Consider the following 18616-nt stretch of genomic DNA (forward strand, 5'->3'; position numbering starts at 1 on the left):
CAGGAACAGAAAAATATCAAAATAAAGAACTGTTCTAGTAGGACTTCAGTGACTGTAAGTTGTTGTTTGAAAAGTCACAAAAAGTCCATGGGTCCCTGTAAATACAATGAAACGTAAGCTACTGACTAAAATATCCCAGTTCTGTTGCTTGCAAGTTATTTAATATGAAACTGTGGATTTTTACGTAAGTTTCAAGAAGCAGTACAGATGATGACGTTTTCGGGCTATTCTTATTCTGTCAAAGGGAATTTATATAATATTGTATTTTGTTTATCATTTATTTTAAAATGGAATGAAGTTTATCATGTGTTTCTATTTTCAGTCGAGAAGAGTACACAGTATTCAGAAACATTCTGACATTGTGAAAGGAAGACAACTAATAGGTCATTTGTGAAAAGGTTAAGCAGTTATCTTCTGATTCCAAACAAGCAGTTTCTGTGGAAGAAGTAGTTGTGCCCCACAAGGTAAGCCATTCATATTTTATTTTCTTTGCAGACGGGTTTTGTGTAAACAGCTGCTAATTTAATTTTTTAGCAAATTAAATCATAGACCAAACCAGACCCTTTGATTTTCTAGAATATCATTGGCTCAATTTTTGATGACTTAACATAAATAGGTTTCAAATGTTTAAGAGCAAAGTTAATACTACCAGAATAGTGAAGTGCAACTGGTACTCACATTTCTTGTCCTTTTGTTTTGGTCAGGTGATTTATTCTTTCTGAGATGTGAGGACCACTAGCTGGGTCACCATTTATTACCTATTCCTACTTGCCCTTGAGAAGGCAGTCGTGAGCTGTCTTCTCGAACTGCAGCAGTGAACGTACTGTAGCACACCCACAATAATGTAAGGGAGTTCCAGGTTTCTTTTCACCCAACGACAGTGAAAGAAAGGTGATACAGTTCCAAGTCAAGGTGGTTTAGAGGAGAAAATGTAGCCCCACCCTTCTAGCTGTAGAGATATCATGGGTGTGAAACTTGCTGTGATAGGAGCCTTGATCAGTTGCAGTACATCTTATATATGGTACACACTGACACCACTGTGCATCAGTATTGGAGTGAGTGCATGTTTATAGTGTTGGATGGAGTGTCAATAGAGTGAGCTGCTTAGGACTGGATGGTGTCAGGTTTCAAGAATGTTGGCAGAACTACACTCATTTACAAGTGGAGAATATTCCATCACATTCCTAATTTGTGCCTTGCAGATGGTGATTAGGCTTTTGGGAGTCAACAGATGAACACTTTCCATGGAATTGCCAGGCTGTGCTTGTAGTCGCTGTATTTATAGGACTGGTCCACATAATTTTCATATCTATGATAAGCTGCAGAAAATTGATAGTGTATTAAGTGTCTAACATTCAACATTCTAAAAGAGTCTTGAAATGGTTCCATTCTGTTTGTGATGACTGTTCTAATGTTGCAATAATATCAGCTTAATAGTAACATTCTTGTCTCTAGTTAGTAGGTTATAGATTCGAATCTCAGTCTCGGCTTGAAATTTAGTGTAATGCTGAGGGTGGACTCCAAAGTTCTAAGGAGAAGATAAACCAAGGCCTTATATCTTGAGGTGAATTTAAAAGATTCCATCCATTTTTATTTATGAGCAGGAAATTGATATAAAAATAGATAAGTGAATCATACAACTCAAAGCAACCACTGGCCCATTGACTCTTTGACAGAGTCATCTACAGAGATGGATTTCAGAACTCTGTTATCACTCGCCATGCAAACCCTATAAAATTTCTAAGTCCTGATTTTAAATTTCTTCTTTGTTTTTACTTTTGGTTCCCAGACCCTGAAGGACAGACTACAATATTTGCTGAATGAAGAATCCAATGATCGGGAAGAAAAGGAAGTATGTCTAAAATCTTTACATCATCTATTCCAAGTATGTTCTTCTCAATCATCTCACAACAATAAAAGCAAACCTGATTTTAAACTTGATTTCCCTGCAGATTTATATTTTAATCTAGGAGAAAATAGCTCACGATTCATCTCTGTAGTCAAACCTGCACTCCACTCAAACGTCAGCATTTAGTGAAGGTCTCATTAAATATCAACAAATGTCTCCCCAAGCTGTATCTAATGAAGAATTGGAACATATTCAGAAACTTACCTATCAAAATGTGACACCAAATAAGGTATATAACAGCAAATGTTTGAAGATGCCTGTGTATGCGATGATTGTCAATCATTAATTATTGTCAATTTTCGAGTCAACATAAAAATGTTGCTTATTTGTGATGATTAGGTTTAAAACTATCTAATTCTTTCCTGGTCTGGTTTTGGGTAGTATGTTACAATGGCACAAAACAGCTAGACCAGTGTGGGCAGCATGCAATGATCAAAGAAACTGTTAGAGTGTTTAAGAGAGTTGATATATTTTGGGGAGTAGGGTCTGGAGCAAGGTCAAAAGACAGTGCCTGTTCAGCTAGAATTAAGGATGCCTAGGATCATAGTAATGCCAGTAGGTATAAAATTTAACGGAAAGAAAGTAATTGAAAGCAAATAGCTCTGAAATTGGTAGTCAAAGGAACTAAAAGCAAGCATTCTTATCAAGGTAGAAGGCATGGCTGAAGTGCTGAATGAATAGTTTGGATTTGATATAGAAATAATGCAGCAGGAAAGGAAGAAACAGTAGCCACATTAAATATGACTTTAAAAATATATAAACAGCAGATAGTGACAAAGGTTAGCAGTCCTTAAAATAGAAAAGTTAGCTGTCTGGGTGGCACTATCCTAAGTAACTGAGAAAAATAATAGTTGAAATTGTGGAGATTTTGGTCAAAACCTCCAGTTTTCCTTGAATAAGGAGTTGGTGTCAAAGGATTGGAGGATTGTCAAAGCTTTACTCTTTTGTCACCAAGACACTTATGAACCGGGCAGGCTAGTTGGATAATGCTGCTGGTGGGGAAACTTTTACAGATAATCTGAGAATAAATTAATTTGTGTTTGGGAAAATTATGAGCTTTACCTGAAAGTCAGCATTTTTTTGAGTAACTTGATTATGTTCTTGGAAAGAGAATTAGTTAAGAGACTTTTGAGAGAAAGCATTTTATGCTTTTATGGACTTTTGGAAGGAACTTGACCGAGTATCAATATTAAAACTTGCTAGCAATATTTAAATCTTGTGGAATTACAGGCACAGTGGCAACATGGATGCAAAACTGACCAAGTGGCTGAAATCAGAGTAATTGAGTGTTTTCTTTAAAACTAGAGAGAGGTAACCCAGGTATCTGCATTAATATTCTCTGGTCACTAGCTTGCACATAAGTACATGGCATAATATCAAAGTGTGCAGATAACACAAAACTCTGAATGAGGGGAATAATGATTAACCTGTAGAGAGGATGAGCAAACTGAACATTGCACCATTTAAGAGTGGGGAGAAAAGAGAAATGTAGTAATAATTGGGGATAATATAGTCAGGAGAAGAGACACTGTTCTTTGTGGCCAGGATCAAGAGTCCCAAAGGCTGTACCCAGGTTCCAGAAATCCCATCTCGGCTGCAGAGGAACTTTGAGTGAGAGGGGAGAGATCCAGTTGTCATGGTCCACATTGGTACCAACAAAAGAGGAAAGAGGTCCTACTGAGGGAATATGAGCAACTAGGGGCTAATTTAAAAAGCAGAACCAAAAAAGTAATAATCTTAGTATTGCTACCTTAGCCATGAGCTAATTGGCACAAGATTAACGAGATTAAAGATATAAACATGCGGTTTAAAGATTGGTGTGGGAGAAATGGGTTAGAATCCATGGGATATTGGCACCAGTACTGAGGAAGGAGGGAGCTGTTCAGATGGGATGGGCTCCACTTAAATCACATTGGCAGCAGAAATCTGGTGAATTGCGAAAGTAGTTAGGGCTTTAACTAAATAGTGGAGGTAGGGAGGGCAGTTGCATAGAAAATTATGGAAAATATTAAAGGGGAGGAGAGCTCAGCAGAGGTTAGTAAGTTTCCAGAATAAGAGAGTATAGAAAGAGTCAGGAGTAAAATTTCAGGCACGGCAGCTAAGGGACAATATGAGAAGGGGGAGTATATATTCAATGCAGGACATAGGATATTGTACTGAAATATACACAGTATATGAAACAAGGTAAATGGTAGTGCAGATTGAAATTGGTGAGCATGGTTTTGTGGGCATCAGAGATTTGGCTACAAGGGGATCAAGGCTGGGAACTTAATATGCAAGGATATGCAGCGTATCGAAAGGATGGGTGGAAGGGACAGGGTTGTCTTGTTAGTAAAAAATGAAATTAAATCAGTAGCAAGAAGGGTGAAAAGATGTGTAATCTGTGTAGAACAATTGAGGAACTGTAAAGGAAATATATATCCTGACAGCAGTTATGTACCAGTTTGCTTGCAGTAGTCAGAATGTGGCGCAGAAAACATGCCAAGAGATAGAAAAAGCTTGTAAGAAAGGCACTATCACAATAATCATGGCAGACTTTAGTACGCAGGTAAATTTGGAAAAATCAGGTTGGTAGCGGAATTCCAAGAAAAGGAATTTTTGGAATACTACAAAATGGTTTTTTTTGGAACAACTTGTCATCAAGCCCACTAGGGAACAAGTAATTCTAGATTTGGCGATGTGTAAAGAGGCAGACTTGATTAGGGAGCTTAAGTTGAAGGAACTGCCTAGGGGGCAGTGACCATAATATGATAGAATTCACCCGGCAGTTTCAGAGGGAAAGTCTGGAATTAGATGCAATGGGATCCTAATTGAATAAAGGTAAATACAAAGATATGAGTGAGGATCTAGACAGTGTTGATTTGAAGGAGGAGCCTAGCAGGGAAGATGGTGGAATAATAATGGCAGGAGCTTCTGGGGGTAATTCAGGGGCATAACAGAAATTCAATCCAAGGAAGAAGAACCGTACCAAGGGGAGGATGAGGCAACCGTGGCCAACAAGGGAAGTCAGGAAAGCACAAAAGCCAAAGAATAGCATATGATGTGGTGAAGATGAGTGGGAAGCCTTTAAAAACCAGAAAAGGACATTAAAAAAACAAAGGGGGGAGAATATGAAATGAGGATGAGCTAGTTAGTAATATAAAAGAAGAGTACAAGAGGTAATTTTAAAATATATAAAAAGTAAGAAAGAGGCAAGAGTGAACATTGGACTGCAGGAAAATGAGAGTGGAGAAGTAGAGGAACAGAATAGGTACTTTGCATCATGGTGGATGACACCAGCAGCAGACCAGAACTACAGGAGAGTCAGGGGCAGAGGTGAGCGTAGTGGCCAACACTAAAGAGAGGGAAGCTGAAAGGTCTAAAATTGAATAAGATAGATTACACCCCAGGGGTCTGAAGGAGATAGCTGAGCAGTGTGTCGAGGCATTGGTAGTGATCTTTCAGGAATCACTGGGGTCAGGGAGAATCCCAGAGGACTGGAAGATGGATGATGTAACATCCCTGTTTAAGAAGGGAGAGCGGCAAAAGATGGGAAATCATAGGCTTGTTAGCCTGATCTTTGTCTTTAGGAAGATTTTAGAGTCCATTATTAAGGATGAGATTGAGGAGTAGTTGAAAGAAAACAGTAAAATAGGGCTGAGTCCATACAGCTTCATCAAGGCATACAATTCAAAGCTTTCAGTACAAGCTGGTAAAGAAAGCATGTGGGATGCTTGCTTTTAATAGACAGGGCATAGAATATAGGAGCAAGGAAATCTTGTTACAACTTTATAAAATTGGTTAGGCTACAGATTGAATACTGTGTGTGTAGTTCTGGTATCCACACAATCGGAAGGACATGATTAGACTGCAGAGAGTGCAGAGGAGATTCATGGATGTTAGCCAGGATGAAAAGTCTCAGTTATGAGGAGACATGGAGTAGGCTGGAGCAGAGGAGGCTGAGGGGGGATCTAATTGAGGTATATAGAGGCATAGACAGAGTAGATCATGAGAACCTTTTCCCCACAGCAGATGTGTCTGGAGGGCACAAGTTTAGGGTGAGGAGCAGATGATTTAGAGTCAATGTGAGAAAAAAATTCCTTTCACCCAGAGGGTGGGAGAGAAATGAAATGTGTTGCCTGAACGGGTGGTGGAGGCAGGTACTCTCACAACATTTAAGAAGCATCTGGATAAGCAGTTAAAATGCCAGAGTACAGCAGGCTATGAACCAGGTGTATGGGGTTAGCGTAGTTTTATGTATAATGGTTGGCGTAGATGTGGTGGGCCGAAGGGCCTGTTTCAATGCTGTATGATTCTAAGGGTAGGTCATGCCTGACAAATCTTTTAGATTTTTTTGAGGTGATAATAAGCAGGTTAGATAAGGAGAGTCAGTGGTTATGATTCATTTGGATTTCAGGAAGGATTTTGACAATATGCCACATAGCGGGCTGTTAAATGAGATAAGACCCTGTGATTTTAGGTGCAGGGTACTGTCATGGATAGAGGATTGGCTGGCAGAAGGCAGAGAGGGGGATAAATGGGTCTTTTCAGGATGTGACCGGTGACTAATGGAATTCCAAAGGGGTCCATGTTCAGATCATAATTTTTCACAATACGGTGTTAACAATCTGGATGAAGGAACTGAGAGTACTGAGAGTTGTGAAATTTGCAGGTGAAGCAAAGATAGGTGGAGGGATAGGTAGTTTTGAGGAAGCAGGGAGGCTGCAGAAAAATCTGGACAGGCCAGCAGGGTAGGCAAAGAAGTGGCAGGTGGAATTCAGTGGGGGGAAATTGAGAGATTATGCACTTTGGAAGGAAGACTAGAGCAATAGGCAACTTTCCCAAATGGGGAAGGGCTTTGGAAAACTGAAACCCAAAGAGACTTGCGAGTCCTTGTTCAGGATTCTCTTATAGTTTACATGCAGGTTCAGGTGGCACTTAGGAAGGTAAATACAATGTTAGCATTCATTTTGAGAGGGCTAGAATACAAGAGGAGGATGTACTGCTGAGGCTGTATAAGGCTCTGGTCAGACAACATTGAGGATATTGTGAACAGTTTTGGACCCTCTTTCTGAGGAGTGATGTGCTGGCCTTGGAGTTGGTCCTGAGGAGGTTTGCAAGTATGATCCTGGGGATGAAGGGCATGTCATAAAAGGAGTGGTCTGTACTCAAGGGAGAATCTGATTGAAAATTACAGAATACTGAGAGATCTGGATAGAATGGACATGGAGAAGATGTTTCAATTAGTAAGCGAGACTAGAACCCTAAGGCACAGCCTCAGAGTGAAGATGTGACAATACAATGGCTTTAAAAGGCGTATTTTAGCCTGTTTTTTTTAAATGAAGAGAGGTTGAAACAGAAGTGCTGAGTGGTCCGTTGCAAGCCAATAAAGTAGACAGCTTGTGACACCTTGGGGTTTTTTCCTTTTTAAAAAAAAATTGGAACAAGAGAAGCAGCAGGAATGGGTGGAGTCAGACTCCCACGGAACCAGGGTTTTAGTTTAGCTTTCAGTAGTTGGGGTTTGAAGTTGCCAATCATCTTTCCCTTCTTAAAAAAGTAATTGTGTTCTCTCTCTCTCTCTCTCTTTGTCAGAATTTTCTCTTGATGTTCTTTATTCCTGCACTGGAGAAACATTGCATATGAGACAATCTATTTTACTGAATTTGTTTTTGCCAAGTGTGTGTTTGTGGGCTGTTACTATTTTGGAACAGATGCTGTTTAGTAGTTAAGTAATCTGTTATTCTGTTAAGTTTTCCAGTAGAGCTAAAGTTAGACCAATTCTTCTTTCCTTCATTTGTATTTTAACTGTAGAGTAACAATAAAGTGTGTTTTGCTTAAAGCCATTTTGTATAACCAATCAAATTGCATGTGACAGAAAGCACCTTACACTTACCTTTAAATAAGAACATTTTAGGATCCAGGCTTTGTTCTTGATATATTTGAAGGGGATTTGGTCTGGCCCATAACAAAGGAATGACTCTTTAGAACTGAGAGGAGGAATTTCATGATCCAGATGATGAATCTATGGAATTCAATGCCCCAGAAAGCTGTGGCAGCCAAGTCAGTGTATTTAAGTCAAATAGATAAGTCCTTGATTAGTAATGGATTAAAGTTTATGGGGGAAAGGAGGATAATTTGATTAAGAAAGGTATCAGCCATGTTTGAATGGTCAAGCAGATTCAATGGGCTGAAGGACCTAATTCTGCTCCGATACCTTATGGTCATGTAGTCGAACTTCACGAGGACATGGGATGAGTAGGATAGCTGCATGTAAATTGACATTTAATGCAAAAAAATTATGTTTGGTTAAAATAATGAGAGACAATATGAATGAAATGATATAAGTTAAAGAGAGCATAGAACCTAGTGAGACTATATGTACACATCTTTGAAAGTGACCGGACAAGTTGGGAACTTTTTTTAAAAAGAAAAATGAATACTAGATTGTATTAAGAGGAATAGAGAAAAAATGCCATATTTAGAGAATTGCGTTCAGTTCTAGGCACCACACTATGATAAATATCAAGGTCTTTGTCAGGATACAGAAGAGATTTGCTACAATGATACCTGGTTATATGGAAAATCTCCAGGTTGAGGAGATTTGATGGAGATGATTCAGAATCATGAATGATTTTAGTAAGTAAGTAGAGAAAATTTGTTCCTAATGGCATCAGGGTTTATAATCATAGTGTAGTCAAGCGACCATTAGCCCAAAATTGAACATTTTAAGTTGGCTCACAGCTGGAGAAATTGCGTTGAACAGATATTTGGCCAAACCAAATTAAAGAGCAGCCAGCAGCTATTGACTACAGGCAATAGGAGAAATGAAGGTCAATAAGATTACTAAGGTTCAAGGGGAACCAGTTACAACCAGCCCAAGGACTGTGTATTAGAGAAGTGTCGATCAGACTTTCTGGCACCTTGACTGCCTGAGTATGTTCAGTTTACCCCTCCCGACATGGAAAAAGTGAAGAGTGTTGGCGCGGCCCCATTAGATAATTTGAACACAACTCATAACATCATTGGTCAGAGGCCACAGAACAGTCTGGAAGACCCAGTCGAGGGGGGGGGGTAAAAAAAACACGTACCTGGAAATCACCCCTTCAGCAAAGACTCATAGAAAAGTCTTGACTTGGTCTAGCAGCAGAGCTCTGACCACCTGGAGGGAGGGGAGAGAGAAGATCCACCATGATCTGCAAAACCCACCTTTGTGGAAGAGAGCCAGCCCAGGAAGGAGATTCCAATGGCCCAGCTCAAATACATGGATCACTGCAAGTGATATCCTTTCTCAGATGGTTGTAGCTAGATGGAGAATAAATACTGTGGGAATTTAGGAAAAGTTGACATGATGTTTTAATAAAGAATATTTGTTAAGAGTTTAAAAGGTGTTTAGATAAGTACATGAATGAAAAGTTTGGAGGGATATGGGCCAGGAGCAGGCAGGCAGGATTAGTTTAGTTTGGGATTATGTGTGGCATAGGCTAGTTGGACTGAAGGGTCTGTTACCACGCTGACTCTAACCCTAAGAGTTGAACCGCATATGGAATCCTGTCACTTTATCCACCTCACCGATCAGTGCTTGGGTAAAGTGTTTTTAATACTTAAACTGGTTGATGTGTCCAGAGCATGGACAATGAGAGAATGCAGACTTAAACTGTTTGACAAAAGAATTGGAGGCAACATGAATCATTTTTATACACAGCAAGTTCTTGTGATCTGGAATGCGCTATCTGAAAGCTTGGGGCAATCCAGATTTGATAGTATTATTATAAAAGAATTAAATATGCCCATTTGAAGGGATAACAATTACAGGGCTACAGGAAAAGTAGATGGAAGGATGGAATCAATCAAACATTTTGACCAAAGACCCAGCACACGTATGATGAGCCAACTCGCTTTGTTTTGTGCATTCCATGATTTTGTGAAATTATTCAAAATAAAACAAAACTTTAACATTCTCATAATATTCCAATGCACTTTATAGCTAATGTTAGTGCTGTAAAAGTATATTCAATATTAGATTTGTTGTGCATATAAATGACTCCACTGATCTCTGTGAATATTGATTTGAATTATTTTATGTTCACCTGAATCCGGGGACCTAGATAATATTCTGGGGAACTGTGCTCATATCCTGTCCTGGCAGATGTGGAATTTGAATTCAATAAAAAAAATCTAGAATTGAGTCCAATAATGACTTTTAAACTGTTGCCAATGAAAGGGGAAAAAACCATCAGATTCACTAATGTCCTTCAGGGTAACACATTGTTGTCCTGGCCCAGTCTGCCCTATGTGTGACTCCAGACCCACAGTGAAATGGTTGTCTCTTAACTGCCATTTGTGCAGTTAGGGATGGGCAATAAATGTTGGTCTGGCCAGCAATGCCCACATCCTGTGAATGAATAAAAATAATGGAATGAATGGCCATTATTAAGATTTTGGTACTTGTGAATCCAGGCACCAGCTAGAAAACTTTGGCTAGACTGTGTAACATTTGGCCTGATGTCCAGAAATTCCACCATCATCTGCACTAAGGTAAAAGCTACAGACCTTTGGAATAAAATCAACCTTGTGCAATGAAGCAATAAACTTTTGATTGAATGGCTTTGAAATAATGTGCTTCTGGTTTTTCTGAAGTAATTTGGTAAGTTCATTTGGGTAAAATCTGAGGCAAAATTTCCAGCAAACAAATGTTTAGGGAGCATTAGGAGTATTGAAATACATTGTGGGTAATTCTACAGTGGAAATCTTTGCATTATATATATTCAGTCTATTTGCTGAGGATTAATCTATATTTTATTTCAGTGATCACTCTTATTTAAAATTACTCAAATGGTTTTCACCTTCATCCTGCTAAATCCTGAAAAATAATTGGAATGTCAATAGATATCCACAAGAAAAGGTTAAATGGTTAATGTACACATAAACTTAATAGTTCACAAATCGTTGATGATCATTGATTTTGAAACCGGTCTGCTGATCGCAACTGATGCTGTCTCGCACAACATCAGGTCACTGAATGTTGCCATGGATTACTTTAAACCTAATAAAAATAGAATCAGGACAATCCGTTAAACATATCTGGGTTATATTGTACTAAGCTTGATTTCCCTTTAGCTTAGAATAAAGATAAAATTAATGGATGATCACAGTGATAGAATTCCTCTATTAGGCTTGAATAACTTTGCCAAATGAAAATGAGAGATGGCTGCAGTGTTTTATGTTTCACGTTGCATCAGTATTTGTGTAACAATAGTCTTCCATTTGAGGCTTGATATTGTGATTAGCAGCTTAATGGTGACACTCGCCATTGAGTTCAAAAATGGCTTTCTGCAAAGATCTGTTGATGTTTATGATGTGGAGTTCCACTTTTCCCAATGTGGGTTTGAATCTAGCTCCGATTCAAGGAAACCTTAACATCGAGCGGGAGAGAGGATTTTATTCAGGTGCAGCAAGCAGCCATATTGGAGAATTCTCACAGACTAGGAGGTAAATTGCACTGTGAACTGATTAAATTTGTGAAAAGTAGTGAAAGAGATTGGTGCATACCCTGGGATCAAGATAACAGTTGAAATATCATAGTTAAATTGAAAATAGAATTGTATTACTTTAAAGAAGTTGTAGAGGGGGATTTATGATAACGGAAGTTGCTGTGAAAATCCCAGCATCATCAATTAGGCCAGCATTTGTTGTTTGAGACAGTCATGGCTATAGTGACTGTTACTTAAAATGTGTTGCTGGAAAAGCGCAGCAGGTCAGGCAGCATCCAGGGAACAGGAGAATCGACGTTTCGGGCATAAGCCCTTCTTCAGGAATGAGGAAAGTTTGTCCAGCAGGCTAAGGTAAAAGGTGGGGAGGAGGGACCTGGGGGAGGGGCATCGGAAATGCGATAGGTGGAAAGAGGTCAAGGTGAGGGTGATAGGTCAGACTGGGGTAGGGGCGGAGAGGTCAGGAAGAAGATTGCAGGTTAGGAAGGCGGTGCTGAGTTCGATGGATTTGATTGAGACAAGGTGGGGGGAGGGGACTGTAACAATGTCAGCCAGGTGGATCTCATAGAATGAGTTTCCTGATTGGGGCTGTTAACCTGCTCCAATCTGGGAGCCCTGGCTGACAGATAAGAACAGGGGTGTCAGACATCCTGTTCATTCAGAACGCTGGATCAGTGTCAAGGATTCTCCACATGTAAATAAAAGGTGAGTTGGTGACTGGATGCCAGCTTCTGGAGTTCTTTCAGTGGTGAGTCACCTTGAATTGCTGCAGTCCTCATTCCAGAAGTGCAATGTTTTCAAAGATGTTTAAAATGAGATTAACAGAATAAAAATGGAAGCTCATGTTGATTCAAGTGATTTCAGAAAATTTTCAGGGATTTTCAGCATTGCATCCTTGAGAGAAACTTCTTGATTTCTGTATTTATCTGCACAGATCCTGATGCTAGAAATTACTGTCAGTTCTACAATTGGAAAGATAGTGACTGCTTACAGTTTTTGCATTACTGCAGTTGCAAATTCTAGGCCATTATGTTTAAACAGGACAGAATCAAAAAGGTTGGAATCCTAAAATTAACCAATTGTACAGGACCTTAGTGTGACCACACTTGGAATATTGTGTGCATTTTGGTGTCCTGATCTGAAGGAGGATGATCTGGCCGTGGACGGAGTGCAATAAAGGTTTACCAGACTGACTCCTCTGCTGTCAGGGCTGGAGTATGAAGAGAGATTGGATTGGTTAAGTTAATATTCTCTGGAAGTTAGAAGAATAAAATGGGTTCTTGGAGAAACCTATAAAATTCTGACAGGACTAGACAGGGTAAATGCAGGAAGAATGTTCCCAATGAATGGGGGCGGGTCACAGTTTACAAATATGGGATAGGACATCTAGGACTGAGATAAGAAACTTCTTCAGAGAGAGAGAGTGGTGAGCCAGTGGAATTCTTGACCTCAGAAAGCAGTTGAGACCAAATAAGAAGAACATTTTCAAGGAGTTAATGTAACTCTTAGGCCTAAAAGGACTAAAGGATATGGAGAAAAAGTGGGAAAAGGGTACCGAGTTGTATGATCGAGCCTGCTCCACCATCCAATACAAGCACAGCTTAAGGGCCTCCTCCTGCTTTTACTTCCTATGTTTCTGGAAGGTAATGGTAGTGTAAAATAGTGTTACTCTTTTAAACTTGTTGGTTTAAAATTAATCTCCATTGCCAAGTATCTGACAAACATCAAGAATATTTCAAACACATTTTTAATTTTACTATTCATTGATTTTGAAACAACATTGTTTAAAAATATCTCTCCTGGACTACAGAACGGCTTAATATGGCTAAAGTGTGGCTTTTGGGGCTTTATAACATAATCATTTTAAATCACAGATTAATAAGTAGAGTTTGTGATATCAGCTTGTATTTGGCAATTAATGACCGAACACGTTGTTTCTGTATTGTGTATTCCGACAGATTTAAACCAGTGTTTGCTGTCCACTTAAACCTCCTCCCACCTTACTTCTAACCCTCATTAAAATGTGATTTGATTCTTTTTTTAACCTTAGATGGTAAGAATAAAAATAGGTAGACTGAATGAAATATGGACAGATACAGATGGTGGGAAAGAAGGATAATAAGGTGGATGGATGGACTGATTGAATGATGAACACACGGATGGAAGGATAGGCAGACAGAATGAAAGGTGGATGGAATGAGGATGGGTGAAATGATGAGTGGAAGGAATGACTAGCAGATGGTCAGAAAGATGGACTGAATGACGTATGGACATATGGAAAGATCGAATTACGATGGAATGAATCAATCAGCTAAATCAAACAACCAAAGAACTGCAGATGCTAGGAATCAGTAATAAAAATTTGAGTCCTTGAGTTCTGAAGAAGGGTCAGTCGAACCAAAGGGTTAACTCTGCTTTCCCTCCACAGATGCTGCCAAACCTGCTGTGTTTTTTCCAACAATTTCGGTTGTTGATTTTAATCATTCAGTTCATTGCCTGAGCAGTATCTGCTAATATATAATTGTTCATAAATACGTAATGCTGGAAATGAACATCAATTTTCAAGTGAAGCACAAAACATATTCACACTTTGTCAGCTTTTAATTAGCTTTCCTAAAATAATTTGAAAACTTTTTTAAAATGTTGGCAGAGGTCAAATAAACTTTGTCTAGTTTCTTTCACTGCTATAGCTCCTACAATCATCTGAACTCTTCAGTGAAACTGTAGCCTGTTGACTGATCTGAATGATTCATAGTTTAGCTTTATTAAAATCACCAGAAGTTTCTTTGTAGGTGAAGGGAAATAGTATGAGATTTGCTCTAGCGTCTATTTATGCTTATCGCTTCAAGGCTGGTTAGTGGCATCTGTGGGTTTTGTTACAAGCAGATGTGCAAGGCTTATGATCCACTGTGGTTAATGTAAAAAAATAAATCCCTTCAAATCACAGAAGGTCCATCGAAGGCTAACGTTTAAAAAAAATTGGTTGAGACAATCAGTATATATTCAATACTGTATTATTGTCGTTAATCATAGCTACATTTAAAATTGAGGCAAATTAGTATTGTAAAGGTGATCTGTCTTAGCTGGGTTAAATTTGCAGAGAACGCTGTTCAAAATACTTTCATCTGTTTTCTATTTGATCATCAGCACGATTACAGCATGATGTTGGTCTCTGATCATAATGATGGTGACTGATTTTGTAATTGTATTTTCTCTTTTTAACTGAACTGTATGCTTTTTTGAAGACATTTCTGGCTAGATTAGAGCAGCTTGAAACACCGTGAGCTGGGTCAATGTGCTGGACAAGTTTTTAATTTCTGATGTGAAGTGGTATCACTCCATGAGCTGTAATGGAAATCCAATAATTCATACAACATTTAGAGCTAAGCCATCAGACTTTCAGCACCTCAAGATGCATGAGACAGACAAAGCACAAGCTTATGTCCACTTGGAAGATTTACCTGAAAGAAGTAATTGACCTGTTAACAGAGTCTAGGGTGGGGCCCTTTCCATGTGAAGTGTGGGTGACTAGGAGCCTCTCCCATTCTTACTGTATGCCTTGGGTGTACTGAAAGGCTTTGAAAGAATGTGTGAAGTGTTTTGCAGTTTCTCATCTGCATGTTTTAGGTGAGCACTTGCTTAAGAAGTGATTGGATGTGGCAGTTCATGCCTTAAAATTAGTTCCCCTGTGTTCAAAGCTATATTGGCACATAGTTGCCAGTTAGAGTATATTTTCAACTGGTTGACTTCAGGAAGAAGTGAAGTCTCTGTTTTGTGCATGAATTATTCTATTGGTTATATAAATGATTCTTGGGAAATATATATGGTCCACAGTTGAGTTGTGAGAATCTATTTTCTACAGATAAATTAAATTCATTCAGTACAGTTTCTACTAATTGTGAAAAATAAGACTTAAAATGTAAAAAAGATTGCAATGTGTTATTTTCCCTTCAGAAGCTAAATAATAAAACTAAAATTCTGCATAATGGACCCTTGTGCAGTGGTAGTATCCCTACCTCTGACCCAGAAGATTCAACTCCCTAGTGATGTATTTCATAACATGTCTGAACAGGTTGATTAAAAATTGTTGTGCATATCTGTTTTAGTCTATATATCTAAATCTTGTATCACTTATTTTCATATCAATCTTCTCAGTGCATTTTCTTAATAGTTTTTTAAAATTGTCACTCTGACAATATCTTACCCATTTACCAGTAGATTGAAAATAAAGTTTGGGCTGTAGGTTAACTGCATTAGTAAACATGGTTCTCTAAAAGGTAATCCAAATCAAAATGCTAAAAGGCTTTCTCAGTGGGAGTTGTGAATCATCTGTTAGCAAAGTAAAATTATGGAATAGTAAAATCAAAAGTGAGGGGTAGAAAATACTGGTATACAAGCATGAACTGTTCAAATAACACACTGCAATGATTACCCAACTGTATGTCACCATGATAGTGGTAATAGTTTTATTAATGGTAAATAGTTTGTTGCAGAAAATCTTTTGCTGGTACTCTTAGTCAGTGATTTCTGTCTGTAAGTGAACAGATCGACAAATAGAGTAATTAAAAACAAGCAAATGTCCCTGGTTAAGATAATATTTGACAATGCTGTTTCCACTTAATATTGCTGTTAAGAAAAAAAATGATTTGCACTGAAACTTAGTAAAACAGATGGAAAATTAAATTTGGTAAATTGTTGATGGTGACTGTTATTGCTCTGTACATTAGCCAATGTCTGCAAATGTGAGACAAGCATCTAGTGTCTGTTCTTAATATTGTTTAAAAAACATTACACTGATTAGAACATCCTGTACTAGATAAAAATCGAGACATGATCTAAGAAGCAAGAAGTCAAAATGTGGTCAAGTTACTGCTTTAGCTTTTTTCTAATTGCATAATGTAGTTTTTCCCAAAAAGGATGAGATTTTCAACTTGATACTCAGCTTGTGACATTGTCATTGTAGATGTAGCAACCAATTTTCTATGATTTAAAGCAGATGAAATTCAGACAGTTTTTACTGGGGAGCTGGTCTTCAACACTAGTTTTATATTTGGGCATTATTTTGAAAATCAACTACAAGAACGATTCGGAGATGCCGGTGTTGGACTGGGGTGTACAAAGTTAAAAATCACACAACACCAGGTTATAGTTCAACAGGTTTAATTGGAAGCACACTAGCTTTCGGAGCGACGCTCCACCTGATGAAGGAGCGTCGCTCCGAAAGCTAGTGTGCTTCCAATTAAACCTGTTGGACTATAACCTGGTGTTGTGTCATTTTTAACTAACTACAAGAACCTTTTTGATTTTCAAAACAAAATTGTTCAGAAGAATGTTTCAAAAAAAATAAGCATTGTTCTGGTACTTGTTAAAACTTGTGGTGTTTACAGATTATTTTGAAATCTTATAATAGTTTATGGGTCTCTTAAACTTGCCTGCAGGAATAGGTTCCTCTCCCCTCAGGTATCCACGATTATTGTGGTAGTTAATCACATTTGTTAGAGTCAGATTCTGAAGGGAGAATACAGAGAAGTAGGCAGGAATTTAAAAAGGAGTTCCTCAAATGTAGCAATATCTGGATTACTTCCAGTGCTTGAGCTAGTGAGGGTAGGAATAGGAGGAAAGAGCAGATGAATGCATGGCTGAGGAGCTGGTGTATGGGAGAAGGATTCACATTTTTGGATCAAGGTAGGATTAATAAATTAAACTGCATTTATTTCAATGCAAGGGGCCTAACAGGGAAGGCAGATGAACTCAGGGCATGGTTAGGAACATGGGACTGGGATATCATAGCAATTACAGAATCATGGCTCAGGAATGGGCAGGACTGGCAGCTTAATGTTCCAGGTTACAAATGCAACAGGAAGGACAGAAAGGCAGGCAGGAGAGGAGGGGGAGTGGCAATTTTGATAAGGGATAGCATTACAGCTGTACTGAGGGAGGATATTTCCAGAAATACATCCAGGGAAGTTATTTGAGTGGAACTGAGAAATAAGAAAGGTTTGATCACGTTATTGGGATTGTATTATAGACCCCCCTAATAGAGGGAAATTGAGAAATAAATTTGGAAGGAGATCTCAGTTATCTGTAAGAATAATAGGGTGGTTATGGTAGGAGATTTTAACTTTCCAAACATAGACTGGGACTGCCATAGTGTTAAAGGTTTAGATGGAGAGGAATTTGTTAAGTACAAAATATTTTCTGATTTAGTATGTGGATGTACCTATGAGAGAAGGTGCAAAACTTGACTTACTCTTCGGAAATAAGGCAGGGCAGGTGACTGAGGTGTCAGTGGGGGAGCACCCTGTGGTTAATGACCATAATTCTATTAGTTTTAAAGTAGTGATGGAAAAGGGTAGTCCAGATCTAAAAGTCAAAGTTCTAAATTGGAGGAAGGCTAATTTTGATGGTATTAGACAAGAACTCCCAAAAGCTGATTGGGAGTTCGCCTAAAGGGACTGCTGGAAAATGGGAAGCCTTCAGAAATGAGATAATGAGAGTCCAGAGAAAGTATATTCATGTTCAGGTGAAAGCAAAGGCTGATAGGTATAGAGAATGACTAGAGATATTGAGGGTTTGCTTAAGAAAAAGAAGGAAGCATATGTCAGGTGTGGACAGGACAGATTGAGTGAATTCTTAAGAGTATAAAGGCAGTGGGAGTATACATAAGAAGGAAATCAGGAGGGCAAAAAGGTGACATGAGATAGCTTTGGAAAATAGAATTAAGGAGAACCCAAAGGGTTTTTACAAATTCAGTAAGGACAAAAGTGTAACTAGGGAGAAAATAGGGCCCCTCAATGATCAGCAAGACAGCCTTTGTGTGGAGCCGCAGGAGATGGTGATGATACTAAATGAGTATTTTGCATCAGTGTTTACTGTGGAAAAGGACAGGGAAATAGATGGTGACATCTTGAAAAAACATCCATATTACAGAGGAGGAAATGATCGAGGTCTTGAAATGCAAAAAAGTGAATAAATCCCCAGGATCTGATCAAGTGTACCCTGGAACTCTATGGGAAGCTCGGGAAGTGATTGCTGGGCCCCTTGCTGAGATATTGATATCATAGATAATCATAAATGAGGTGCCGGAAGACAGCAAACAAGGTTACCTCAGATTACAACGTGATCTTGATCAGATGGGCCAATGGGTTGCAAAGTGGTAGATGGAGTTTAATTTAGGTAAATGCAAGATGCTGTATTTTGGGAAAGCAAATCAGAGCAGGACTTACACCTTAATGGTAAG

At 38.6% G+C, this 18616-nt stretch overlaps 1 long non-coding RNA gene across 2 annotated transcripts in view; it reads left to right on the forward strand.

Moving 5' to 3' along the window:
* Positions 1 to 329: 329 nt before the first annotated feature.
* LOC122553751 overlaps positions 330 to 18616 on the forward strand; it is a 43331-nt gene continuing 25044 nt past the window's right edge. For both annotated transcript variants that reach the window (XR_006312831.1, XR_006312832.1), the window contains exons 1-3: positions 330 to 464; positions 1790 to 1852; positions 1953 to 2138. This is a non-coding gene — a long non-coding RNA (uncharacterized LOC122553751). The remainder of the gene's footprint in view (positions 465 to 1789; positions 1853 to 1952; positions 2139 to 18616) is intronic.

This window comes from Chiloscyllium plagiosum, chromosome 10 (genome assembly GCF_004010195.1).
Source record: "Chiloscyllium plagiosum isolate BGI_BamShark_2017 chromosome 10, ASM401019v2, whole genome shotgun sequence".
Lineage (NCBI taxonomy): Eukaryota > Metazoa > Chordata > Chondrichthyes > Orectolobiformes > Hemiscylliidae > Chiloscyllium > Chiloscyllium plagiosum.